The 20,836-nt window shown below is 37.6% G+C and overlaps 1 protein-coding gene across 6 annotated transcripts in view; it reads right to left on the minus strand.

Annotated features, from left to right (window-relative positions):
- The window catches only part of LOC110262205 (uncharacterized), a 343,233-nt gene that overhangs the window by 267,808 nt on the left and 54,589 nt on the right, over window positions 1-20,836 (minus strand). The window contains exon 1 of one of the 6 annotated variants that reach the window (XR_014819157.1): window positions 12,443-12,557. The exons of the other annotated variants lie outside the window; for them this stretch is intronic. The gene's annotated coding sequence lies outside the window, so the exon portion shown is untranslated. Of the gene's footprint in view, window positions 1-12,442; window positions 12,558-20,836 lie in introns of those variants that run through there. 6 annotated transcript variants of the gene reach the window in all.

The following is a 20,836-nucleotide window of genomic DNA, read 5'->3' on the forward strand; positions in this document are numbered from 1 at the left end:
CTCATTACAGGCAACTATTTCCTTTAACTTCTTAGTCCTCCAATATTATAACTTTGAAAGAATCATGTACCTATTTTCTCCATTCTTTATATCCAGTCTGCCTACAAGCTTTGTCAAACCTTCTGCAGTCCTATTTTCTTTTCTTTTTTTTTTTTTTTTTTTTTTTGTCTTTTGTCTTTTTAGGGCCACACTTGTGGCATATGGAGGTTCCCAGGTTAGGGGTCTAATCAGAGCTGTTGCTCCCGGCCTACGCCAGAGCCACAGCAACGCCAGAGCCGAGCCACATCTGCGACCTACACCACAGCACACAGCAATGCCACATCCTTAACCCACTGAGCAAGCCAGGGATTGAACCCACAACCTCATAGTTTCTAGTTGGATTCATTTTCACTGAGCCATGACAGGAACTCCTGCAGTCCTATTTTCTGAGTCTCTTTGTGTTAATCCCAAAGCCAAAACTAGTCAGTAAGTTATCGAATAACCTCCTAACCTATTTTCCAGCAAACATTCTTCAAGCTATTTTATTTTGTCTTTTGTCTTTTCAGGACTGCACTCGAAGCATATGGAAGTTCCCAGGCTAGAGGCTGAATTGGAGCTGCAGCCGCCAGGCTACACTATAGTCACAGTAACATCAGATCTGAGCCACGTCTGCGACCTACACCACAGCTCATGGCAACGCCGGATCCTTAAGCCACTGAGCAAGGCCAGGTATCCAACCCATGCCCTCACGGCTGCTAGTCAGGTTTATTGACCACTGAGCCACGACGGGAACTCCTTTTGAGCCATTTTAAGTCTTATGTCCAGGAAAAGCAAAATTTTTTATACAACTATTGTTCCCTCCCCCATTTGCTGTGCCTTGGAAATCAGGAGATGCATTTACATATAGAAAGGCTTATTAAGCTAGGGGAATAAGTCTGCAGACTAAGGCTGTCTCAAACTTCCGACTGTAACACAGGACTAGTCACAATGCCTCTCCTTTCCAAAGGCATGCCTTCAGGTAGTTTGCCAACCTCTGCCACCCATACCAATCTCCTGGGTGACCTTGCATGACTGCCTCCTCCTTTACCATTAGTTCCATGAAGTTTAGCTTGATTCCTCTTCTTGTCAGTTCCTCCACACCCAACCGTTTACATCACGTCCTGTGGGATCCTATTCCACCCACTGTTCACTTTTCTAAAAACCATTTCCTCTAGCTCATGCTGATTTCTTTCTCTCTCTCTCTTTTTTTTTTTTTTTTTTTTTTTTTTTTTTGTCTTTCTAGGGCTGCACCCACAGCGTATGGAAGTTCCCAGACTAGGGGTCAAATTGAAGCTGGAGCCACCATCCTACATCATAACCACAACAACTAGGGATCCAAGCCATGTCTGCATCACAGCTGATGGCAACACTGGATCCTCAGCCCACTGAGTGAGGCCAGGGATTGAACCTGCATCCTCATGGATACTAGTTGGGTTCGTTAACCACTGAGGCATGATGGGAACTCCATGAGCTGATTCTTTAGCTGACATCATGCCTCCCACAGTTCTCAGATTAGGCTGCTTCTACCTGTAGTCTCTTCCAACTCTCTCAACTCCACCTCTAGAGCTTCAGACCATGATGTGGTTGTACAATCACTAGGCAAACTCTCTTACTGAAGTCCACCTTACCCATTTATACCTTCCCCTTCACTAGTTGAACATTTCTACCCATCTCCCATTAAGCTCTCATTCTCCTAAGTGCTGCTAGCACCTGGCTGAGTTTTCCTTTTCTTCTTATTCAAGGTCACTGCATGGATGACTTTAATATCTAGCACTCTGGACTTTTCTCATTCTTCTTAATCCTTCTGTCACTCAACACAGCTGACTCAAACCTCTTATGTCCTTCTTTGCTTTCATGGCACTCAAAATATTACCATTTCTTCCCTGTCTCCTTCTCTAGCTCTTCTTTCTTTTCTGTTCCTTAAATGGACATGTCCTTCAAGATTTGGTTCTTGTTTCCTTTTTTATTTTCACACCCTAGAAATCTCATCTACACCAATAAATCTAATCCTTAACTCTAAATGGATAAATCTATAATTCTGACACATTTACAAAGCCCAATGGTCATATTCCTCTGCTTAGTGGTCCACTTCCATATGTATTTCTGATATCTCAGTGTGTCAGCTTCTCCTTTCCCTCATGATTTCTCTATTTCCGTTAATTTTTCAAACATTTTCCCAGTCATATGTGTTTAAAACATGGAATAATGACTTCTCCCTCCCTGGGCAAATCTATTCACTCCTGTCAATTGTTTTCTTGTTTTACCTTTCAATTAGTCTTCCTTCTTTTATTCATACCCTTGTAAGGTGAATATTATCTCCATTTTTTGAGTACAAGTTTAGAAGTTAAGTATTTCCCAATGTTGCAAATCTGCTAAGTTTTAGAGACAGAGTTAAAATTCAAGTCAGTTTTAGGCCAGAACCTGGGATTTTCCTCTCATCAAACTGCCTCTCTGAAAATAGGTAACACTGTTATATAAAATACGAATAATATAAAATATGTGCAAATGGAAATAAATGCTTCTACTTTTTAGAAATTCTTTCTCCGCTGTAAAAGCTCATATTAATTAGAGTTCTTATTTTAAAAAGTCAACTTATATATACATACAGAAATGACAGAAGCAACTTAGGTTCTGCAGCTGGAGAACATCAAACTTGGAATGAACTAGGTTCCACTTCCCATTAATAAATACTGCTCCTATGTGATCTGCTCTACAAAAATGTACCCAGTATCACTTCTCTTCTCAAATCAAAGACCTAAAAATTCTTCTTCCTCACCAAGTCCTCTAGGGTTAAATCTGAAGGGAGATAACGCTTTTCCCTTACTCTAATAACCTACTCAGACATTCAAACACCCAAAACCAGGAATACTTTACTGAGCAATTGATCTAAATACTGGTTTTTCAGATTAGTAAGCTTATCACTTTATTTTCACATCATTGCTTATTTGTTGCACTGTATATCTGTCCTGTTATGAAATTATCTGGGGAGACTATAATCTATCTTAGAGAGCATCTAAAGCATTGTTTCTTCACTAGTACCTCCTAACTCTATGAGGCATGAAGTCATCCTCAGAAAGTAATATTTCATTCTGCCAACTCTGAGTAGGGATCTGGGGTACAGAGATGATGGAAGACATGGGAGAAAGAAGAGTTGGCACAAGGTAAGGTAATACCTGAATATACTGAATATGCCTATTACTAGGTAAAGTTTCCCCTCAAATATTGTCTCTGTGACAGAGTCACCTTATATGAAATATTTGCCAAGTATCATATCACAGGGATGCTTTCTCAATTACTTTATTCTGAACAACAAACACAACTGGATGGAGACTCATTAGGGTGAAATAGGCTCAATCAGTGCTAGTTTTGAAAGCTTATGGAAGTCATCTGATATGAGCAGCTTTTAAAAAATAAAATTACTACAGTCATTATTCCTGGGTATTTGACCATTCCACATGTTGGCTCTCACATTAATGAGACTTGCAAGGTTCATTTAAGTGATTTAATTGTGGGGATCACAAGATTTTTTTTAAATTCTAATGCTATGCAAATGGATATTTGTGGCTGGGATAAAACTTACAGTACTGTATGACATGCTCAGATTCCAAACATGAAAGAGAAGTGATGCCAACAGACTCTAGAAAACTGTATTTGGCAATTTGAAAAATAGCTTTACTGATGACAAAGGCTCTGCTACATCTTGGCTGTCTCCAAGGTATGTGTGGAGAATTCAAATAAAAATTATGTCAGATGTGAACTCAAAAAATTTGTTCTGGGAGTTCCCGTCGTGGCACAGTGGTTAACGAATCTGACTAGGAACCATGAGGTTGCGGGTTCGGTCCCTGCCCTTGCTCAGTGGGTTAACGATCCGGCGTTGCCGTGAGCTGTGGTGTAGGTTGCAGACGCGGCTCGGATCCCGCGTTGCTGTGGCTCTGGCGTAGGCCGGTGGCTACAGCTCCGATTAGACCCCTAGCCTGGGAACCTCCATATGCCGCCGGAGCAGCCCAAGAAATAGCAACAACAACAACAACAAAAAGGCAAAAGACAAAAAAAAAAAAAAAAAAAAAAAAAAATTTGTTCTGAAATAACATATCTTTACATTATAAGCTGTGATTGTAAGTATACATGTGAGATTAAATTAATAAATCAAATATCATTAAGTAACATTTACTTCAGTAATGTCCTTTACACTAATCTTATCTAGGCTAGTCAAAAGGCTTATTTGGGGACTCTATCATGAGAGAAAGGATGTCTCATCATATAGTGATGCTGGCCTTCCATCAGGTGCTTGTGGGGTACATGAGTGTGTATAACATGGGTGAAGATAGAATATTTGGATGGACATACAGCTAGCTCAGGAAAAAAAGAAGTGATGTATTTTCTTACTATTTCATAGTAAGGTCACCAGAGTGTCCTGTACTAAGATTGGGAGGATAGGAACAAATTCACTTTAGTTCACTATGTTCTATTCCCGGAACTATGAGTGCTCACTGAATATTATTCATTGATGGTTAGGATGTGCCATCAGGCTGTTTACTACAGCATCTTTCTAATTTGTTATATAACACAAAAGAACGGAATCTGAAAAAGACAAAAGGTGGAGAAATGTTCAGAAGAAAATCTTGTGCAATTCATCTTTAACCCTCTCTGCAAGTTCCCTTAGCTATTTGTTTAAACCCACTATTGGGCTTTTTCTAGCTAAAAGGCCTCCTTTTGTTGAGCGATTTCAACGTATAGTCACATTTTGAACTGTTGCCAGCTAAAATTCTTGCATTAGGCTCCATGGCTGTCTGTTCCACCAAGACAAATAAGAACTGGCCCAGCCCCTCATAGGAGTGCATTGTTCATGGTGCTGAGCAGTGATTTTCCATATCTGCCTGTCTTTGCGTTCACCCCAGGAGGAAGGGTGAGCCTGGTTTATAGAGTTCTCATTTCTCACAAAGCAGCAACATCTGGAGGGCTGAGCAGTTTGTTGGCAGGCCCAGCCCGAAGGAATTCAGCTATGGTTCCGATTGGCTCTTATCAGTAGGTGTCACTAAAGACAGCTTCAGAGACAGAAAAATAAATAGGCCAATTAAACAACGCCAAGAACAGACTATTTTATGGCATCTCTGCTCTTTTCATTATTATTTCAACAGCAGACATTTTAAGATTCAAATTATTCTCTGGCTTCTTTTTTTCCTGCTGCTGCTAATCAACATTTTTCTGTTTTCCAAGTGCCTTCTTTCAGAGAGTGGGGCATTTAATTAATAAATTTAGTTTCTGGTACCTTATGTAGTGTGGCTTAGCAAAATGAAAACAGATGAAGGAGATTAACTCTAACACTTTATGCCAATGAAGCCATAGCCGCTATTCTATTGCACACAGGCTGATGAGCGCTTTACCAGCTCCTTTGTCTGTGATGCAAGACATTCAGCACATGGAGAGGGCAAGACAACTCGGCCCACCTCCACTATTCCACTATGTCTATGCATCCCCAGAGGATGCAAGTAAGGGAACTCCAGCACAAGACCACAAATTTCTGAGGAGGTCAGCAGGGGAACTCCCAGGCCTTGTTCCCAGACAGGGCCACAAGTGTTCACAGTGGCACCATGCTCATGAGCTTCATTTTTTAGTGACTGAGGCTTTCCCACCTGCAAAGATATAAGACCAGTGGGGATCTCTACAGTGGATCACTAAATCCAAGCAACTTCATGTATACAGAGAGAGCAGTTTACTGATATCTGAGTTAGCAGATACTTCATACATATTCATCCATAGTTATCTGAGAAAAACAAGTTGGGAACCATTCAAACAGATGAACTTTATGTGCAAACTGGACTAGGAACAATACCAGGGCATGGATCCCAGGGCCAGTACAATGTCTATTGCACAGTAGGTACTCAGGCAGTACTGGTTATATGAATCAGGTATCTGCTAACTCAGAAGGTCAGTAAACTGTTCTGGTAGATCTTATATATAACTTCTGACACCCACTACGTAGACTAAATCCGCATGCCTTTTGGTGACTGTGTTCTTTCTTTCTAGTTTCAGGAACATTCCAACTCCATCAGGTAGGTAGATCCTTAGGTTTAAAGACCAAACCAATGACTTTTAATTACTTACAATCGCAAATGTAAATATAAATAATAGATAATAATAACAGCTGTCACTTATTGAATACTCTGTGCCAGACGAAGTTCTATATGTTATTCCATGTAATCCTACCATAATCTTATCAGATATATGTGATTATTACCCCCATTTCACATGAGAAAACTGGGACCTAATGTCATTAGGTTATTTGCTTAAGGGGACACAAAAAATTACACGTCAGGTTTAAAACAGTTTTGCCTGACTCTAACCTGTTCTCTTAAATACTTTACAGCGCTCTCTTCTAACATGGAATTACTATTCACAAAAGGAATGGAGGGTATACTTGGGAGAGAAAAAAAACTTTAGAGTAAAAGAAAATGAATGAAGGTTAAATCTACACTGTAGGATTTATTACTAGGATGCTGGTGTTTAATATATGCTGGGGGGAAAAAAAGGTATTGCATGTTACCATGGCTAGGAATTATTTACAGTCACAGCACTGTCATCTAGTCTCCAAGCTCAACAATGAATGACTAGTGGCTCCAATTTTCACCATGAACATTCTTCCCTGGCATCTTTCTGCAATTTTAGACTCCTAAGCCCAAGTTACATGATGTCATTTTCATTTATTGGATATAATTACTAAAATTATATGGCCATGAATCCACATTCTTATATTCTCCAAGAAAAAAAAATGGTTTTGTGGATTGAAAGTTACACACCAGAAACTAGAACCCACTGGCCCAGGATGCCCCTAAATCCACAGTTCGGGAAACCTCTGAAATAAGAATGTCTGAAATCAACCTTATTCCTATTTCAGATTAAAAGTTTCACATTGAAAGGAACACATCCAGTGTTTAAAAAAAATGATGAAGATATCACATATTTTAACAGATTTCACTATGTATAAACTATCAGAACACTTAATTTTTAATGGGATTTTTTTCAGAAATTTTTCATACTCTACCAAGGCATAACATATACACAATAACCATACATACTCCATCACATGTCAAATAATACACTTATCTATTCTCACAGCTAAGGAACACCTTGTGGAATTTTATTTGCAATAGGCTTTTGCCCAGAAATTAGCTTTGGAAATTAATTCTCCCACCCTTGAAAGTCATCCTGATGGCAAGTAAGAGCAGGGCATTTATGGGGTGGTTATCATCCCTTATGTCAAGATGAGTAATGTGTTTTATCCCAATGAATCTAAACATAGGAGAAAATTCAGTAAGAGTATACCTGTCAGTCACAACCCAACTACTTAGAACAAGATTTGCTAGGACACTTGATTCATGAAGATTCATTTATAAAACCCAAACCTACAAATACTGAAGACCTATTATGAATAGGACACTGCCTTGTACTACAAAAAATGTAAAAACAAATAATATTTGCCTTCCTGATTGGCACACAAGTAAAATAAAAGGCAAGATGAGTGTCACCAAAGATTTGACTTTGAAGGAAGAAAATATGACCTCCATTAGGAAAATGAGGAAAGGACTTTTTAAAGAGGTTGCATCTGGAGTTCCTGTCGTGGCTCAGTGGTTAACGAATCCAACTAGGAACCATGAGGTTTTGGGTCCGATTCCTGGCCTTGCTCATTGGGTTAAGGATCTGGCGTTCCTGTGAGCTGTAGTGTAGGTTGCAGATGCGGCTCAGATCCCGTGTTGCTGTGGCGTAGGCCGGCGGCTACAGCTCCAATTGGACCCCTAGCCTGGGAACCTCCATATGCTGTGGGAATGGCCCAAGAAATGGCAAAAAGACAAAAAAAATTTAAAAATTTAAAAAATAAAGAAGTTGCATCTGAAGTAGGTCTCTTGTGAAGAAGTAAGTAAAAGGGAACAGCACTGAAGATCGATCAAGAAGAAACTGCAGGGAAGTCCCATCGTGGCACAGAGGAAACAAATCCGACTAGGAACTACGAGGTTGCAGGTTCCATCCCTAGCCTTGCTCAGTGGGTTAAGGATGTGGCATTGCTGTGAGCTGTGGTATAGGTCGAAGATACAGTTGGGATGCTGCGTTGCCTTGGCTGTGGCGTAGGCCAGCAGCTGTAGCTCCGTATTCGACCCCTAACCTGGGAACCTCCATATGCCAGGGGTGCAACCCTAAAAAGCAAAAAATAAAAATAAAAAGAAGAAGAAGAAGAAACTGCAAATCACTGGGAGGTGCAGAGAGTTTAATAAGAATGTAGTTGGAGATTGGGCTGAAAAAATAGGCATCATTTTACGGTGAGCTTTAAAGGCATACTGAGAATTTTGCCCATAACTCAGTAGGCAGAGGGGAGCTACTGAAGTGTGTAGGGAAAAAGTATAGTAAAACTGATCTCAAACTTCAGAATAAATCCAGCAGCAATGTCCAAGATGACATGCACAGAGGAAAAAGAAGAGTGATGGCTGTGGACCTGGTAGGATAGCAGCAATATAGACATTAGGGTCTGAAAATGATAAATGTTAATGAGCCACGAAAGAAGGAGAGACAGAGGTTAAAAAAAAAAAGAGGAAATGAATTAGAATTCATGACAGAAAATATGGTGGTGCTCTTATTAGAAATAAGAAAATCAGGAGCAGAGGTTGCTTGTCCATGGGTGGAAGTCTCGGTTTGATCTGAGATATAGTGAATTCAGTTGCCACTGGTACATGCACAGGCATTTTGAATGGGTCTAGAATTTGGCCCTAGGGCTCTAAATTTGTAATCCCTCACTCTACTGGTAGTAATAGAAGCCATGGAAGCCAATCAATCACCAGGAAACAGGGTATAACCTTGCACAGGCAAGGGGGCAAAATGCTAGATGACGGTGACACAATATGGAAGAAAAACACACAGGTGCTTTAGGGTCACACCAATCTGGTTTCAAATTCAGAGCCCATCTCTTAAGAGCTGTGTGAATTTTAAGAGTCTCTTTTGAGACTTAAATGAGATATGTGAAGCAACTAGCACCATTCCTGTAAGTACTGTAAACATGAATTAATTCTTTTTTATCCCTTTTTGGCCACACTCATGGCATATGGAAGTTCCTGGGGATCAAATCCAAGCTGGAGCTGTGACCTACACCACAGTTGCAGCAATGTCAGATCCTTAACCCCGCCATGTCAGGTCAGGGATTGAACCAGCACCTCCACAGAGACGAGATGAATCATTAACCTACTGTGCCACAGCAGGAACTCCGATATGAGTTAATTCTTAGAAGCATTTCTGGAACCTATTCCTTTTGATTACTTTCTATTATACTTCAAAGTTCACACTTCTAGAAATTCAACTTCAAATATGATAGGTATATGTGCTTTAATATTAAAAGAAATACCTGTTTTTAAAAGAAATTGATAAAAACCAATGATTATTTAGGAAGGCCTTTAATTAGTGATCAATTAACCATCTTAAAAGGCATAGCCTCAAATAACTCAGAGGCTCAAATAACTTAGTAATGTGGGGCTCAGTGTTTCACTTTCCAGTAGACCACCTCTGTCATAATTCTTTATGTGTAGTACCTAAAATAAAATTCATTGATTTAAATTCATGCATTTAAATGCATTTTTTAGCAGTCATACAAACATTATGACCGTGCATAAAGCTGCAAATTTGTACCAGTCTTCTGTCTCCCCAGTTGCATGATCTGAACAGCATAGATTATTAGTGCTTACTGACTACAAGTTGTAAGTGGTCCTAAACAGTAAGCAAGTAGCTTCTTCAGTCACTGAGACTTGAAAGTCACCTTGAGAGTACTTTCTCCCCATTGATAACACTCAAGTCATTTGTAAGAGGAATTACTATCATGTTAGACATCAAGACATTCTCAGAAGAAAGAAAATTAAGAGGATCTGTTGCCAACACATATAACCTAAGTTGATAAATGAATTAAGTCCCCTAACAAAAGGAAATGTTAAAAATAGGAACCTTGGTACATTAAGAAGGAAGAATGAACACAGTAAGCAAAAATGTGGGTAAGTATCACAAACTTTTCCTCTTGCAATTTATTTATTTAATTTATTTTGCTCTTCAGGGCCAAACCTGTGGCATATGGAAGTTCCCAGGCTAGGGGTCGAATCAGAGCTGCAGCTGCTGACCTATGCCACAGCCACAGCAACATCAGATCCAAGCCACATCTGCAACCTATACCACAGCTCATGGAAATACAGGATATTTAACCCACTGAGTGGGGCCAGGGATCAAATCCACATCCTCATGGATACTACTAGTCGGGTTCATTACTGCTGAGCCACAACCGGAACTTCTCCAACTGAGTTTTCTAAATTATGTTTGATTATAAGAGCAAAAAATAGAACACTGGGTCTGGTGATTCTAAATTTAAATGGAAATATTTAAGACAATTTTTTTTTTGTCTTTTTACTATTTCTTGGGCTGCTCCCACAGCATATGGAGGTTCCCAGGCTAAGGGTTGAATCGGAGCTGTAGCCACTGGCCTACGCCAGAGCCACAGCAACGTGGGATCCGAGCCGTGTCTGCAACCTACACCACAGCTCACGGCAATGCTGGATCGTTAACCCACTGAGCAAGGGCAGGGACCGAACCCTCAACCTCATGGTTCCTAGTCGGATTTGTTAACCACTGCGCCACGACAGAAACTCTGACAATTATATTTTTAATAGAGCAGGGGAAAGGGGGGTAATGTTTCTGTTTACTCAAACTTGTAAAATGTCAATAGCAGTAGGCTGTGGTGATAAAGTCATATATATAACATAAATTATACAAACCATAGCTTTATAAACCTCAAAACTTTCAGGAAAAAATAGGAAAATCTTCAGAAGACAGGGCCAGGCAAAGCATTCTCACACTTGACATTAAGAACATAATCTGTGGAGTTCCCTGGTGGCACAGCAAGCTAAGAATCCAGCATTGTCACTGCTGTGGCTTGGGTAGCAGCTGTGGCACGGGTTTGATCCTTGGCCCAGTAATTACTACATGCTTCAGGCATGGAAAAAATAAATAACCTATGAAAGAAAAACAGGTAAATTAGGCCTCATCAAAAATAAGAACTTTTGCTCTGCTTGGACCTTACTAAGAGAAGGAAAAGACAAGCTACAAAGTGGAAGGAAATATTTGCAATCATATATTCAACAAAGGATCAGTATCTAGGAAATGGAAAGAACTCTCAAAACTCAACAGTTTAAAAAAAAATTATAAAATAGCAAAATGTATTAACAGACATCTCATCAAAAAGAACACAAAGATGGCCAGTAAGTACATAAAAAGATATTCAACCTCATTACCCATTAGGGAAATACATATTAAAACCACAATGAGATATCACTGCTCATCCATCAGAGCGGCTAAAATAAGAAATAGTGACAACACCAAATGCAGACAGACTGTATAACTTAATGTATTGCTGACAGGAATAGATGATGGTACAGCCACTCTGGAAAATAGCTTGGTTGGCAGTTTCCTAAAAAGCTAAACAGGCAACAACCATATGACTTGGCAGTTGTACTCCTGAGTATTTACCTCGGAGAAACAAAAACTTATGTTCACACAAAAGCCTGTACACAAATATTCACAGAAGCTTTAGTCATAAAAAAAAAAAAATGGAAATAGCCCAGAGGTCCTTCATCTGGCAAAGTTCTAGACAACTATGTTATATCTATACCATGGAATACTACTCAGCAATAAAAGCAACAGACTACCAAGACATGAAATAACCTGGATCCATGTCCCAGAAAATTATGCTCAGTGAAAGCTAATCCCACCAAAGTACATACTGTGTGATCCCATTTATATTATAGCCTCAAAAGGACAAAATTATAGAAGTCACTTCATGGAAGAAGTTGAGATGGAAGGAGAGTAGGTTATAGCTATAAAAGGGCAAAATCAGGGATTTTCATGATGATGGAAATGTTCTGTACCTTGACTACATTAATGTCAAGATCCTGGTTATGATATTGTACTATAGTTTTGCAAGATGTTCCCAATGGAGAAGCTGAATAAAGTGTACCCGGGATTTCTATGTATTATTATTTAAAAGTGCTTCTGAATCTACAATTATTTCAAAATTAAAAGTTTAATTTAAAAAACTTCTAGCCTCAGCTATTCTTCCATATTTAGATGAGATTCAATAGGGAATCACTATTCATTAATACGCTATTTGGAAGAGGGGAGAAAGAGAGGAAGGAAGGAGACAGGCGGAAGCTTGAGACAGGAGAGACAAGAGGGAGAGAAGAGAAAAAACAAATAGACCTTGCAAAAAATCACCTGGCCATTCCTCAGAATAGACTATGGGAGAAAGAGGCAGGAAAAACTGCTAAGAGGGTTCTAGAAAGTGAAATATGATATCTTTGATAACAGAGGAAACAGCTCCCTTCTCAGTAAAAAGCATGAACTTACTCACTGTAAGAATTCCTCTTGGCATGAAGTCCCTGGAGTGTCCAAGAAAAATTGATGGCCCACAGGCATAATTTTGCAAATTTAAAAGTTAAAATGAAATCTCCTATCTGTTCCAGCACATGTGTGTCCTTGCAACATGATATTTATGATGTGAATTGGGCTGATTAAATCCATTTTAGGGTTCAGGGATTTGCACAACCTAAATATCCTGGTTCTCAGGGAATGAAGAGCTTCGTGTTTCCTTTGCATATTTAGTCTCACTGACATCAATAGGAAGCTGTTAGTGATAAGGAGAACTTGGCACTGGGGGCATGGGAGTGGGGGATTTAGTTGTGCACAGTTGAGTGTCAGCTTGAATATAGGACTCCTCAGCCATGATTTGATGAAATCTCTTTATGAGCCCCACCTGGGACTCCCCTGCATAGACGGTATATATGAGAAAGCCTGACAGGAGAGGCTTCCCAATGTTAGTAAACACAAAAATGAGGGATGCTACAGATAGGGATAAACCTTATCATGGAATCTGGAGGAAGGTAACATTCCTGTAGAAACTAAAAGAGAAATGGTAAATGAACCAGTAAGTTAGACTCAATGCTGAAATCTAAGATTATTGCACATGCCAAGCCTGAACTCATATCCAAACTTTACAAAGTAAAACACAATAGGAAAAATGATCCTCCTGCAAATTCAGTTCTAGTAGACCCTACATCACATAATGGCAAGAACCTAGGACCCTTGCTCCCCAAATCAAATCAATTTTAAGAGAAGACAAAGAAAAGTCTATGCAGTATATTATCTTCACTCTAGGCACCTCTCACTGCACTGGTTTTGGATACCCTATAGTCCTAGCAAGTCTTTGGTAAGAGATCTCCAACAAAGCTGGACTAGTCAGTCTGCTTACTCTTTATTAACATCAGACTAGAATTACAGTATCAGGCCAAATAATGATGTAAAACCCAAAAGGAGGTATGCTACTAATTGCCAAATTTGTTATGGAATTATCACATTTTCTGTTTCAATGCTAAACTCATGGAGGCTCACTGAATGAAAGCTCTAATGAAACCACAGATCGGTGTCAGACACAAAGGCTGAGTATAAAAAATTCAAAAGCAAGCCTGAAAACTTGGGCATTAGAATCTTCAAAATAGGCACCTCAGAGGGGAGCAATTAATATAAACATATTTGCTGTTGAGCATAATAATTTATGCATGTAAACTCGAAGGTGTAATAGCTGTAGAGAGGGCAAAAAACCTGGTTCTTCTCTAAAGATTTAGGCAAGTCTTTTATTAAGATTCATCTCCATCTTGACCTTCAACCTGTCACTGCTTCCTCTCTGCCTTTCATGTTCTCTCACCTTGATGCAAGTCAAAATACTGTCTTGCTATATTGCTGACATTTTATTTTAGGTAACTGTATAGTTTAACTTTGCTTGCCACCATACTTAACATATGGAAGCAATTAATTCATTTTCTTTGCCATCATTAGGATAGGAATCCTAGATATTTTAAATGTAACTTCATCACAGATTTCTCTTAACTAATTACATCATACCTAACCCATTTTCTTGAAAATAAAACTTGCTAGTTAAGAAATAAAGAGGAGCATTGCTCAGAATAAACTCTGCATGCCACACTGTAATTTAAACTGTACTGTTATGTATGGTGAAGGACTGAAAGTTTAGAGTTACTCCCCTTGGCAAACATTTTTTTTAAGGATTGCTTAAATAAGCAGTACAGAAACCAGATGTCATTTGGTAAGAGTATCTGAATGACCAAAAATTTGCTGTCTGGGTATTTTTTTCCTTTATAAAAACAAGAAAAATTCTTTGGATTTATATCATATTTAGCAGCTGTGAAACAGTGCAAACATCTGTTTGTACCTATGGGGAGCTGACCCGCGGGGTCCTCATCTCTTAATCACCAAGCATCAAGCTAGTCTCACATGAACAGTTTACTGTTTTCTTTGCCGTTGCCTCCCGCACTTCAAAGTTTTCTTATGCTCATTTTCTATTGGCAGAATGGAGGAACTAATCCATTCATTATAAGACCAGATGATTAGAATTTTTTGAGACATGATCACAGCATTCCCTCCACCCGGCCTGTGCCCAGAAACACATGCACATTTGCCTTTAAATTCATTTTGGAGTGTCTACACTTACTCCAAATAATGCAAGATTTATGAGCCTCAAGCAAGATTATAGTAGCACATATACTAGACTGTGCACAAGCCTGCAGTACCCTTTTGGGGCCACAACTTTTTAAATAGTCATTTTAAAATAATTTGTTCTCTTTTTAGATGTATAAAAACATTATATTAGCACTTATTAGGAATTTTTCTATTATAATTTTGCTACATTTTTTAAAAAAGCAATAATAATAACAGAAAGAAAAAAAAAGCCTTACCACACTGGCTCACCCAGGGAATATCAGTTTCTAAAGGCCAACATTTTTACTGCACTTTATAAATAGGGAATGTACGCTGAATTGGAATCAAAGTTTGCCAGGTCAAATCAGCTGCTTTATTTATATATTCTTTTTCTTTAATATATAAAGTCTGCCAAATAAAACATTCCTATTGCAAAAGAAATAGGAATCAGCCTCATTTTTATATATTAAAAAATACTAATTAAAACAGTCTCATTACAATGACTTTCTTTACCAAAAAAAGATGTATTCTTTTTAATAGTTTTATTTACAAGGATCATAAAATCATTAAAAATCATAAAATCATAAAAAGGCTCTATTAGTAAGGTGATGATAAATTCTCTGTAATAATCAGACTCTTGATCAATGAAAGCCTCTGTGGCTGCTGTTCTAGTGACAAACATTCTCTACTCTGAGTGCTATCTGCACTGCACTTTGGAAGCAAAGAAGAGGCCATGTTATAGTTGTACACTCACCATGTGGAAATGATACTTTGTTGATTTCTCTATTTCAAACATTCCAACTGCCCCCATAGGGTGTGGGGGAAGGAAGATGTACCCAACAACTTGAAGCTGTAGGACTATCCATGAACTTCAAGAATGACGCTAAGGTAAAAACCACATGCACAACACCTCCCTTTATATCCTGCTGAGTTCAAAGCACTCCTTGTAACTCGATGACACACTAAAGAAAGACTAGACCTTGGATTTGTCTCATCTTTAGAAGCAATATGGTCTAATGTACATATTCTGAATCTGGGATCCATAAAACAGGCTAATTCCCAAGGTACCAATAGGTGTTCCTGGGAAAAGAAAGTTCCACGGTCAATTAAATTTGGGAAATACTCACAGAATGCCCCCGTTTTGGGATAAAGACAAAGTCTATTAGCAAATTAAAGACCCTGAGAACTGCTGCAGTAAGGGCATCTTATATTGGTTATTTGTGAAAACATTAGGAAAAAATTAAAACTTGAGGAGGTATAAAGAATAAGAAAATAAACCCATGTACCCACCTAGAAGTTTAAGAAAGAAATACTAAAAATACAATATTTGGAAGCCTCTGTGTGTCCTTCCTTCATCATAGCCCTTCCATCTCTCAGAAGTAACAAAATTACAAATGTAGATTGTTTTTATTCACTTATTAACACCTTTATTATATTTACATATATCCCTAAACACTGAGTATTTGGTTTTTTATGTTATAGGCTTCTCTAAAAATAGCATAATATTCTAGGCAGTATTTTGCTAAATCTTTGGGGGAAGCTCAATATTATTTTTATGAGACTTTGACATATGTAGCTTTAATTTGTTTATTTTCACTGCTAAATAATCTCATATTAATTATAAATATATCATAACTGATTTGCCTAGCCTCCTGAACAGAATAACCAAATGGAACAAAAATAGCAAAATAGGCCAGAAAGAGATTCACATATATGCAGAAATTTCACACACGATGGACGTGATCCCTGAAGATCAGTTTTCAAATGACCCAGGGACAATTATTTACCCCTGTGGAAAAAAATTAAATCCTTAACCTCACACCAAATTCCCAGTTTCAGATACATTATCTGTTCCAGGTATAACACAGACAAAAGTGTAAAAAACAAACAAACAAAAAAACAACATTCAATTTCTAGCAGAAAATATATGAGAAAGAGGAGTTCCTATTCGTGGCTCATTGGTTAACAAATCCGACTAGGAACCATGAGGTTGCGGGTTCCATCCCTGGACTCATTTGGTGGATTAAGGATCTGGCGTTGCCATGAGCTGTGGTGTAGGTCGCAGACACGGCTCAGATCCCACATTGCTGTGGCTCTGGCGTAGGCCGTGGCTACAGCTCTGATTAGACCCCTAGTCTGGGAACCTCCACATGCCACGGGAGTGGCCCTAGAAAAGGCAAAAAGACGTCTTTCTTGAAGCTCATTGTGGCTCAGAAAGTTAAGAATCCCAACACAGTGTTCATGAGGATGTAGGTTTCATATATATATATATGAAAGAATTCCTAAAACCAAAACTCAGAAGCTTAAATCATTAAAAAAAAATGGTAACAAATAAGTCTACAGTTCAATTTTAAACTTCTATTCATCAAAAGATACTATAACCAAGTAAAATGACAAGGCTCAGATGAGAAGAAGCATTTATAAAATATATAACAAAGAATTAGGATCTAAAATATTTGGAAAAAAATACTCTAAACTTTAAAACCAGCATTTCAAAAATCGTTTGACCCTTATTTAGAGAAACACATATTGACATAAGTTTTTTTTAAAAAATCCCTGGGCATAATTTGAGAAAAATTTATATTTTTGCAAAAGCATCAAACTTGGAAAAGATCTTAGCTTAGGTTTCTACCTGGCTCTTTATTCCTCTGCAGTGTGGTACTAAACAAACAAGTTATCCCTCTGGGCCTTAGTGTTTTATCTATAATGTGGAAATTAGCCCTACCCTTGGTGCACAAAACTAAATAGCACAGAAATCTGGAAATTGAACTAACAGTTACAGCTTGACTGACGTGTAAATGCCTTTCACTGACCTCTTAGAAATCATTTAACCTCACCAACAACGGCAAGAGATACCTTCAGGGGCTAGGAAGAAAAAATTAATTCTGATAAATCTACCTGAAAGATTTTCTATTCTTACATAAATGTCCTTGTGTTTCTTATTCTGTTTCTCACTACCAAATACTACCATTGCAGACAGAAAAATAAAAGGACAAACCATCTCTTGGGCTGAAACTTAAGACTTTTAAATTTTGGCTAGTTAACTATTTTGTGACATCTACATGTTTGGCCACATACATCTGACCACAACAAAAAGGTCATGAGAATAAACTACATGAGCATTTCAAACATACAAAAAGAAGCAAACAATTTTATCAATATTTGAAAGTCTAAAATATTCCCATTCAACTTAGGAAAATCATTTCAAAAAAGTAACTAACCTAATACAGTTTTATTCTTGACGATTAACCCCACAGTTCATAGATACGTCACTTTTAAACTGGGATTTGTACAGAGCTGTTTCTCTGTTCTATCTTCAAGAAAGATTAAAAATATTTGTATGGAGAATTATTTTTATATAAAATACAAGAGCATTATGTTCCTTTGCATATTAAATTATTCTTTTTTAAAATGGAAAGCTGTATTTTGTAATGCCAAAGCAGAAAAGGAAATACTAAAAAACTGCTTATAGGAGTTCTCATTGTGGCTCAGAAGGTTAAGAATCCCAACACAGTGTTCATGAGGATGTAGGTTTGATCCCTGGCCTCACTCAGTGGGTTAAGGATCCAGCATTGCTGTGAGCTGTGGTGTAAGCTGCAGACATAGCTCAGATCCTGCATTGCTATGGCTGTGCTATAGGCCAGCAGCTGCAGCTCTGATTCAACCCCTAGCTTGGGGACTTCCATACGCCTCAGATATAGCCCAAAAAGGCAAAAAAAAAAAAAAAAAAAAAAAAAAAGTAAGATAAAAGCAGAATAAACATCCTAGGCCCTTCTCAGTTCGTAACAAAGGCCACATGGGAATAGAATACAGAGAAAAAACACAGGGGGCATTAAGATGGAAAGACTGAGACTCCAAATACAATCTATTAAAAATAAACTCATGGTGTATAAGAGATAGCAAGGATACTAGGTACTGGGTGAAGAGGGAAAATCACCCATAAGAAATTATAAACGTAAAGTCTTTCTCACATGAGTTTCCAAACCAATTTTACCCACTTATGTGGCATAACAATAAAAAAAAAAAAAGATGAACAAAACAAAAACCTTAAATGGAGGATTTAATTTGAAGATCAGCAATAACCCCAACATGACGAGGAGACATTGTCAAAAATTAGCCTCAAATCGGGTATGACAGAATCCCCAAGGTTTCAAAAACACAAAACACACAAGGAAACAAAGCACCATAATAACAAATAGATGGAACAGACAGTAAAATCAGACCAACAGAGATACAGTAATCATCACAAAAGAGTAATAAGTTTAATATGTTTAAATAAAAGAAAGGCTTTAAAATGTACGCAGAATATTTTTAAAATTTCAAGAGCACGTGAAAAAAGAACCAAATGAAACAAATAGAAATTTAAAAACTGAAAGTAAAAACTCAATTCAAAGGCAGAACAGCATATTAAGACAACACTAGAGATACCTACTAAGTTGGAAGACAAATACAAAAAAATATGAAAATGAGATACCAAGAGAAGGGAAATGTAAAATAGAAAATGGAGGATAAAATAAGAAAATATAACATGTTTAATTTTCAGAAAGATAATTTCTTCCATAATGTGGAAGAAACAACTTTGAAAGAAATAGTAACTGAGGATTTTCCAAAACTGTTGAATGTTACCAGTTCTTGGGTTCAAAAATCTCAACAAATCACAAGCAAGAAAAATAAAGGGAAATATGCTCCTAGACACATGATAGCAAGACTTAATAGAAAAGGCAAAAATTTTCTTCAAATGAGCCAGAGAGAAAAGACATATTATCTAAAAATGAGTAACAAATCAATAGCTCTTTCTTCTCAACAGGTGATATGTCACCGAAAAGTGGCATGATTTATCCAATGTACGGAAAGAAAATGACTCTCATCTAAAATTTTATACCCAATAAATTATCTTATAAAACAACAACAATAAAGTCTTTTCTCAGACTTACCAAAAACAAAACAAAACCAGATTTGTTACCTTTTGCTATACAGAATAAAGAAAATTCTAATTATTGTAGCTCTGTAATATTGCCTGAAGTCTTGGAGAGTTATGCTGCCTGCTTGGTTTTTGTTCCTCAGAATTGCTGTGGCAATTCTGGGCTTTTTATAGTTCCATATATATAAATTTTTGGATTGTTTGTTTTTTCCGTGAAAAATGTCAGTCATGGGTAATTTGATAGGGATAGCACTGAATCTGTAGATTGCTTTGGGTAGTATGGCCATTTTTACAATATTAATTCTTCCAACCCGGGAGCATGGAGTATCTTTCCATTTCTTTGCATCCTCTTTCCTTGATTAATGTTTTATAGTTCTCAGCGTGTAAGTCTTTCACCTCCTTGGTCAGGTTTATTCCCAGTTATTTAATTTCTGGGGGTGTAATTTTAAAAGGAATTGTATTTTTATATTCCTTTTCTAATATTTAATTGTTAGTATACAGAAATGCAACCCATTTCTGAATGTTAGTCTTGCATCCTGTTATTTTGCTGAATTCACTGATCAGTTCAAGTATTTTGTATGGCATCCTTAGGGTTTTCTTTATATAGTATCATGTCATCTGCATAGAGTGACAATTTTACCTCTTCTCTTCCAATTTGGATTCCTTTTATTTCTTTTGTTTGTCTGATTGACATGGCTAGGACTTCTAATACTATGTTGAATAACAGTGGTGAGAGTGGGCATCCTTGTCTTGTTCCAGATTTTAGTGGGAAGGCTTTCAGCTTTTCTCCATTGAGTATTATATTTGCTGTTGGTTTGATGTAAATGGCTTTTATTATGTTAAGGTATGCTCCCTCTGTACCCACTTTGATAGGAGTTTTTACCATGAATGGATGTTGGACTTTGTCAAATGCTTGTTCTGCAACTACTGAGATGATCATGTGGTTTTTGACTTTCCTATTGTTAATGTGGTGTATGACATTGATTGATTTGTGTATGTTGAACCATCCTCGTGAACCTAGGATGAATCCCACTTGGTTGTTGTGTATGATATTTTTCAGATGTTGTTGAATTCAGTTGGCTAAAATGTTGTTGAGAATTTTTGTGTCTATATTCATCAAAGATATTGGCCTATAATTTTCTTTTCTTCAGAATTTTAATTTTATTTTTTTAATAGTTATTTCCCCAATACAATTTTTTCCTACTGTACAGCATGATGACCCAGTTACACATAGATGTATACATTCTTTTTTCTCCCATTATCATGCTCCATCATAAGTGACTAGATATTAGTTCCCAGTGCTACACAGCAAGATCTCATTGCTTATCTATT

Source organism: Sus scrofa, chromosome 1 (assembly GCF_054392235.1).
Source record: "Sus scrofa isolate SSC_HxYL_T2T_F1_AM1 chromosome 1, Sscrofa_HxYL_maternal_Yorkshire_Landrace_v2.0, whole genome shotgun sequence".
In the NCBI taxonomy this organism is placed as follows: Eukaryota; Metazoa; Chordata; class Mammalia; order Artiodactyla; family Suidae; genus Sus; species Sus scrofa.